The sequence below is a fragment of the Ischnura elegans genome (assembly GCF_921293095.1).
Source record: "Ischnura elegans chromosome 13 unlocalized genomic scaffold, ioIscEleg1.1 SUPER_13_unloc_1, whole genome shotgun sequence".
NCBI lineage: Eukaryota > Metazoa > Arthropoda > Insecta > Odonata > Coenagrionidae > Ischnura > Ischnura elegans.
In genome coordinates, this window is record NW_025791657.1 from 17,389,162 (window position 1) to 17,397,894 (window position 8,733).

The following is an 8,733-nucleotide window of genomic DNA, read 5'->3' on the forward strand; positions in this document are numbered from 1 at the left end:
AACGCCAATGCTCAAAGAAAATTTTACGATTCGTTTTCATAGCTGACTTTCCGTTTTACATGTAAGTCTCGATTATATCCGCCCTGATTGCGGGAGTAAGGCTCTTCATGGTGGTTCTTTCCACTATGACTAACGACAAACTAATGCCAAAGAGACATGCAGCTGAAGAGTTTCCCAAATGGGTAACATTGTTGCTGAGGTAAGGGTGCTTGAAAATACTTGAAAATACATCAAACAGCTTTTGAGACCCCCAATAAGGTCAATGTGTAACTTTGTAATTTATGTAGGGTAACCTTATGATATGTGGACAGCACCATACCTTGGAACAACTTTTAAAATCTTTTGTCTGTCATGGTAGTTGTCCTGATATTCCCGTGAAAGATTCTGTGACATTTGACCCCTACGTATTCATCGGAGGTCAAAAACTAACAAGAGGGATATGTTTATTGCTCCACTGTCTTGGGCATCCTTGAAAATCTTCTTGAGTGATATGTGACTTATTTCAAATTGAAGTAAGTAGTTTTCTTGTTTATTTCTATAATGCATTTAGAATCATGGTAATTGTTGAGGTGTAATTGTTAAACAGAACTAGAGATATTGTCGCTGTGGGGCCCTAAACTTAAAGGAATTTTTCTTGTACGTCAGCCCTAATCAAGCCATACTTTGACTATCGATTGACTTTCATGACTCGGCATCATTGTTCAACGATCGCAATTTCGACTGAGGAGAATTTGAAGAAATGATTTCATTGGACCTATTATTAGTATGAAAAATTTCCCTCCTCTTGATTTGTAAGTTGTGCAGTCAGATGGCTTCCTGAGATGCGTCTGTTCTGTCTGTCTGGACAAGCTGAGGTAAAACAGTGGCTTTGAGGACTACTGTGTTTTCAGAATCCCCAGTGTCTTGAGTAACGCTCCACCTTCCAGCTATAGTTATGATTGGAGGGTAAAGGCCACGGAAAAACAGCTGCTTGATGCTGGAGTTGAGCAAGATCCTCTGGTCAGTGAGTTATTGATTAAGGCAAACTCCATGTTGAAGATGGCATACTTAACTCTTTCTGCCAAAGATAAATGTTTTCCATTCTACGCATAGCATTAGAATATTTTAATCTCTCTCTATTGAGGTGTAATTTTGAGAGGAGTACACTTCTCTTGTGTCTGCTTCCCTCTGATTTGGGACTCAACTCAATGGGGTGCCGGGCTATTACCCCAGGCGCTGTACTAGACCCACTAGCCTATGAGTCCACCATCAAATTATTGTATTTCTAGGCACTGTTTTCAATAGAAATATTATTTACAACTCACAATAATTTATACTTATGTTAAAATAAGTTACATGTTCAATTCCCTTTTGAATTTGAAATGGGTAAGGGAAATTTGGTTACTGTGTGGTAATAACAGCGTGGTCCAAAAACAATCTCTTGGCCAGGAATTAAAAAAGAACTTCCAGTGTCCAAACGGAAGAAGGTCCTAATGGTATTAGCATATTAAAAGAGGCTTTGGTATTCAGTGTCCGGGCAAGAGCGCAGTTGGGTTGGGCCTTCCTGAATTTTGCAAACAATAGGCGATTTCATAACAGATATCACTTTCATCGCCGCGTTTACATTCACAGTATCTGTCGCATATGTTAATTTTTAGTTGTTGTACGGCTGGTGATTGCTTTATTGTTGGTTTATTAACAGACTGTCAATTTGGTGACATTGAGACCGTGGAAACCTGGAAAAAACGGTGAACTGCAGTATGTAGGCAGAGTGGCAACCCTAAAATGTCCTTTAAATCACAGGTCGAAAGTCATTGTTTTTGCATTTAATATGTGTAAAGGATTCATTTGTCTAAATAATGCAAGGTGAAGCCACTGGTTTCAGAAAAACTCAATATTTTCGTAACATGCAGCCTTATGGTAAATTGACGAAGCTGGGGACGACTTGATGGCTAAATGCTCAAAGAGCCGTTGGGCATGGCTTCACATCTGAGGGCTTATGCCCTCTCCAGGAACCCCCATGTAAAAAGGGGAAAGCTAGGAATCGTATGTATTCGGCATTCATTTATTGCATAAGAAAACCCCCGACAAAAATATGCAGCATTCGTCTCCCGGGTCAAGAAATGTCCACACATATATTGTCGTCTTTAGTTGAGAAAAGGTTAAATGCACTGAAAGCAATATCTTTTTATTATATTTAATTAGTCACGCAAATTTGTTGTTTACTTTCAATTATGTAAAGGTGCTTTGCTGCAAACAGTGTTACTTAACCTTATTTATGTACTTACTATAATAGTTCTGTTTTTCATGGATTTTATTGTTATTTTACAAATTAGCAATGTGTTCAATGAATTGCCATCTTGCTATTCCATGTTTCCTTCCTGTGATTTAAATATTTCTTCAATTTGTTACTCAATGTGGCTTATGGGCATATTATAGGATTCCTTGATTATTTTAAACATTTTACACATGTTCACTGTGCTCATTTTACATTGTCACCATAGGTGAATTCAAATTGAGCATTTTGTTATCAATATGTTTGCGGTATTGGAAATAATGCAGAGGTCACCAACATTTTTTTCCCGGTCGCCTGTTTGAACTTGAGAGTAGCTAAATATGCCAATTGGGAGATGAGAGACAGAGGTCCTCCTGATTTTCAACCGAGTGCATTGTTGCTGTGTGTTTTTTATGAGGCGTGGAAGGAGTCGTTTGGCTGATCTTCACCCTGCCTATCGTGGCCACACTTGCCTTTTCATAGTCAATCGCTAGTGTTCCACGTGTGATTGATTTTGATTCTCCATGGATAGACCCGAGATTTATGGGAACATACTGCTGGGAGACAGCCATTTTGTGTGGTTGGTGTCTTCTCTGGGGTACCACCTTGTGAGAGGCAGGGGAAGTTTTTTTTCTTTTCAACAAATCTTTAATGCATTTTATTTTCTGTACTTAATGCTTCCTTTGCTCATAGGTTATCCAGCTCCCATTGGACTTTGCGTATCCGGCCAGAGCATGACGGAATTGCAGAGAGTTTTGCTGGATGTTGGATGCTTTTATTCTCTAATGATATTATCATTAGGATCCAATGACTTGGGGAGGGACGTTAGATTTCATCAGCTGATGAGTAATTTCCAGTTCTCAGGTACACAACAAAGGCAGTTTTCACAATATTTTTGAAACTTTTTTACCATTAAATGAACTGCTGATTTCCTTCGAGTCTAGAGGAAACATTTTGGCATCAATGTGTTTGTTGTATTTGGAATCAAAATCATTTAGACTAATTTCATTTTGATACATTGATTCAGGAACACAATATATTCCTTTATTCAGCCATGTAAGGGTGCTTCAAAAAATTGCGTCACTAATTGTAAGTGACCTGTACACCATAACTATTATTTTCATACCAAATGTGAAAGCTTACATTTTAATGATTTTATTGTCATTCCATAACACATCGTTATACCAACTAAGCATTTACATTTCCTTATGTGGTTATTTTAACTCAGGATGTGATGGATATTACTGTCCATTACGATTCTTAAGAACATTTTCCATCTCCATGGTGTTTCGTTTTTGGTCAATGTCACCATAGTTGTTTCTTTATCAGAGACAGTGAAAACATATAGGCTTTAATGAGTAAATGGCATTGAAAGCATTGTAGAAGTCTCTAAATTATAATTTAATTTGCACGCAGCAGCAGTTTAACCCTTATCCGGGCACCTCAAATATCTAACGTAACCGGGCAAGCAGGGCCCAATGGACCCTCCTCGTTAATTTTTTCTTTTTGCTCAAGTGGACCAACCTGCTAGCATAAATATCATTGTTTATTGTCAAATAGTGCAAATTAATACAAAATCAATGATTTCAAAATATTTTTGAATGTTCATAAATGAAAATTTTACATGTTAATTAGTAACAAAAATTTGAAATCTAAAAAAATTATTATTCATCCTTCATAAAATTTATATCTGGTGGAAATAATTTTATTTTAGAATTAATTAACATAAGGGATGATTAAATATTGTTTAATTATGAAACGAGACACTGTAGAGCATCAAAACTTATTGTTTGAGGGAAGAAAACAAAATTTTATATACGAGTCCAGGATAGGCTACCCCTCAAAGCTTTTTTCACTTTTGATATAAACGTTTTACCTCACTATGTTCATTGCATACCGATTGCTCACAGTTGTTACACATTTGTTTTTCTTCATATTGTTTCTATTATGGGCATATATATTATCTAATTTTTTGTCATAGTATAATTTGATGAATGTCTTGGCTCAGAAATTCCTTCATCAAAAAGTCCTTAGCCTGTGTTCCCAGACAAACCCAAGTTGGATCGTCCTTCAACGTGGACCTTAACAAGATTATTGGAGGAAGTTTGAATTAATAGTCTTCTTCAATAATGTTTACGAACATTTCAATTTAGATCGGTATTCATCCACACCACGTACACTGCTACTCTGCTCACATGCAAGTCACTCATGAAAAACTCAAAATGCCAACTATTTGTTCGTCTTTTACTCATGTGCGTATTTATCAACTGGTCAAGGAAATCGACTTCACCATTGGTGCAGTTGTAGTGACTGATAATTTCAGGTTTATCATTGACGTCTTCAATAATTTCATTATGATGCATGAATCATTGAAGAACTACCAGCCAACTTTTCATCTTGGGCAATGACAAAAACATACCATTTTTGGTGAAACCAAACAATGAAGAAACGACTTTACCACTTTTATTGGCTAGAACATTTCCTGGAATAAATCGCTAATACTTTCCCATAGTTCCAACGTAACTCAGAAGGCTCTATGCAAACTTTATAACAGAGAAATTTTTGTCACTCGTTTCATTTCTGTTCTTATTTTGGTATGGTTCAGTGAGGTGCTGTGCAACTCTTCAATCCAAAGCAGGCATTGCTCTTCATTGGAACTCTCCTCTTCGATTGGCTGGTCATCCAAATCATCGTCACTTGTTTATTCAATGTTCAGTAGTTTTTGTGTGCCATCTTGAGACAAAACTTTTGTCTAGCCATGATCTAATAATTATAAAAAAATATGTTTTTTCATAGAATTTCTCTAAAAATACGAATTACTTCCTCAGTACTCATCTATTAGAACTTACATGGGCATGTGATGTCTTCGTGAAGGAAACTTGTAAATACTTGCCGTCACTCCGATGACTGTGTTACTTTTACACAAAAAGAATTGCATATTTAGGCGGTAGTTCCGTATAAAAGCCCATATTTTTGGAATCAGTTATGTGCAACATCTTATATGCCTTCATCTACGTTACCCAGTAGCACTTTGCTAGCACTCTACTCTTTTTTCATACATGCCGTAGTTTATATGGGAAACAAGGATGGAGGATGTAGAGGTGAAAGATGGTGGAAAGATAGGCGGGGAGTGCAGGAGAAGGAGGAAACAGGCAAGGATGGACTGTCATCAATGCGGTAGGGTTTGAAATACAGGTGGAGGATTTTTAGGAGACTTATAATGAACAGGAGCGTTCAAATTCGAAGCTAAATCACCTGCATGCTTTCTTTATGACAGGATATATCCTTTCCTTTATCCCTTGAATGGACGCTACAAATAAATTCCGAGGAGCAGTGTTTTTTTTTGGAAACAACTGGATCCTCTTAGTGATCATTCTCTAGGGGTTTTCCGGTGACTCAATCCAACGGAAGGAAAATTTCTCTTAGCATATGCCCTTCCGCGACCGCCACGGTACAATAGCAATAAGCGAAAGAATGAAAAAAACTGTCTCCATCCTTCATGTATGGATAGAGATAATGATGTTTGTTGCGTATTGTTCATTCCTCTCCCAGCTCATTCTTCTTTACCAGGATTTTCCAACCGTAATGCACCAGTGACTCTCCAGCCTACTCTATATTCCCTTTTCACCTTCCCCTATATCTGCCCCTATCTTACCACCCATGCTACCTAGAATAACATTCTGCGTACATAATCTAGTTATTTAATTACACTTATTACATTTTCCTGCCTTGATAGCAAAAATAAACTTCGTGATTGAAGCTTACACAAACTGGATATATATGCTCGTAAGCATCCAAGTGCAGCGTGTTGCATAACTGGTGAACACTCACCTCCTGCCTTACGCCACAGAGTTAAGGGTTATTTAGATGTATATGTGAACATTCCCAAATAATACTTGAAAAATGGCAACATAATACCTTTTATATTAACCATCTAATGATGTGCAACTGATCGCGTATGTGAAGGGTCCATCAGACCCAGCTTGCCCGGTTACGTTAGGAAAAGTTTAAATTCACCATAAACAAAAAAGAAATATTTTTTTAAATTTAAAAATATATTTTTCTTATTCCATTTATCCGTATGAACAAAGTCACAGAAGTTCACAGCACTGGGATATTTTGTTCTCATGTTATAACCTGAAATATAGGCTGTAGGGTCCGTTGGACCCTCCTTGCCGGGATAAGGGTTAATTGAGTTGAAATTCGTGGCAGTTCTGTATGGCTGGTGGGGAATGTTCTGTTCAGGACTATAAATCATTAGTACCTAATGCATGTAATAAAAAAATTAAAAACCATAACAGCAAGAAACATATTTTTTTAATTTTAGCTTAGCAAATATATCATTACATGACATGCTGCCAGTGAGTGCTCTAATAAGAAGCATATTGCGTCATGTATCAGTGCATGGGCTCTTGAAGGAGGTTTGTTGGATTACACTAGTGTAGCGTATCTAAGCAATTTTTTACACAGGAATGTGGAACTCTGTTGTCCCATGGAGGGGTGGAAGATTCTCCTTCAATTTTAGATTTCAGGTTTCTGTGTTATCGTGAATGTTAACGGGAAAAGTATTTTTTAGGGGAGTGGGGCCTTTTTAGAAGGGGTCTTGAGTTATGGTGACATTAGGGCATCCATGATTGGGGATCCTGCCAGTTGGTGAAACTGAAGGGATCTGCTGGCATGTGCCCAGTTCAATTGGATTTTTAAATATAATGCACTCATTATCAAAAGCTTCAAGTGGTAAATTCATCTCCTTATTTTTAACACTAATATGTTTACGTGTTGTATGCATAACCCACCAAAATTTTTTATCTAATGAATTAAATTTTTGTTGAATTTTATGCATTTGTTTTTTCATGACTGGTTGGTAATTCATAGTATTGTCTCTCACTTAAGTAGGGATAGTCTCTCTTAATATTTCTCTGTTTTAATTCATCAATAATGTATGCATGGTAGTAAGGTACTATGTACATAAAAATTGAATCTCTATGTCAGCACATTTCATTCTCCATCCTGCAGCTGCCCTATTCCCCCCAACCATCTTGTAGATGCAATGATTCTCTCAGCATTGGCTTCATATTCTAAGGTGGTATTTTTTTTGCAAGTCACCACTTTTATCTGCAAATTTGATGCATATCCTTCAGCACAACATGGTGCTTTAAAGATTTACTTTGGTTTATAGTTTTTTGGCGGCTGCATTGGTGTACCAGGGCTTTGGTCATAAGTAGTATGTTCTCGTTTTCTGCAATGCTCCACAGATGTACTGGAGAATACATATATGGTATATACTGAAGTGGTGTTGCTGCATTGGAATTTAACCTATGTAACCTCTGGTATAATCTCTACCCTCAGTAAGCCTGAACAGTCTCTTGTTCATCCACTTCCCTTCCTACCGCTCCCATTCATAAGAGGCTGCAAAATACTGTAACATCTCTAGGCAATGGCTAGAAGTGGTTAGTGGTTATGTAGTCTCATCCATGCCAGCTGTGGAATTGCCTCTAGGGTCTTAACTTCTTAAAACTGTGGTATACCCACATTATAAAAATATTTTATTTCCTAATATGCTTAATTGGTATTATTATCTTAATCTTCATTTCCAATACATATAATTTTATGCAGCAGTTTTTAAGTTTATCCAGTTTGTTTTTCCAATTATTCTCATGTAGATATTCTTTACTTGACTGTTCCAGATGGATTTCTTAAGATATGTAAAGGGCAGAGCAGAGGCGAACTAGGACAACAGGAAATCTCTTCCCTCTGTCTATCCAAACAACATTTGGATACTCTGAAGAGAGCCATGCCTCAATTCATCTTAATCCAGGCACAGGAGAGACTGGATTTATTGGCAAGAAAGCAGTCCGGATCTGCCTTGCACACAATAAGCATCAAGAGGTGAAACCCATGGTGTCTACCTGTGCATTTCACTGTTAAAGTGTCTTACCTAACAAATCTCACCTCGGGAATAGGAAAGCAACGAATGAAATAGCTGTTGAAAGAAAAAAAGTGGCCTGAATTTGAACTACTTTACCTGAATCACTAAAAAATGTGAAACAACCATTGGTAAATGTTGCTGACAAAATTTCGATTGATTATTGTAAATAAATATAAATCTCTCCTTTGTTTCTGCTCATGCAAAAGAATTTTACTAACCTTAAATTGCTTGTAACTGTGTTGTAATATTTACATGTATATCAACTACTTGATTTTACTTGATGACTTTTACCAAAGTAACTTTCAGTAAGTATTACCCCAGAAATTTCAAGGTATACAGTTTAGAATTTTATTAATTTGTAGAATGTCATTTAAATTAGGTTGTTGATGTGATCATATCATGGTCTTCGATTGTGAAAGTGTATATTCTCTATACTTGACCACAGTGAGCCATCAAGTGAGTTTCCTTAAATCTTTAATTTTTGTACAATCTGCATGTACTGGAATACAGTAAATTTACCTTTACATTGCAGTCACACTTCTCCTAACTC

General features: G+C 36.8%; 1 long non-coding RNA gene across 1 annotated transcript; it reads left to right on the plus strand.

The window, feature by feature from the left end:
* Nucleotides 1-727: 727 nt before the first annotated feature.
* On the plus strand, nt 728-8,051 carry LOC124172210. The gene is made up of 3 exons (XR_006868079.1): nt 728-999; nt 2,948-3,118; nt 7,942-8,051. It is a non-coding gene; the product is annotated as an uncharacterized LOC124172210 (long non-coding RNA).
* Nucleotides 8,052-8,733: the final 682 nt, after the last annotated feature.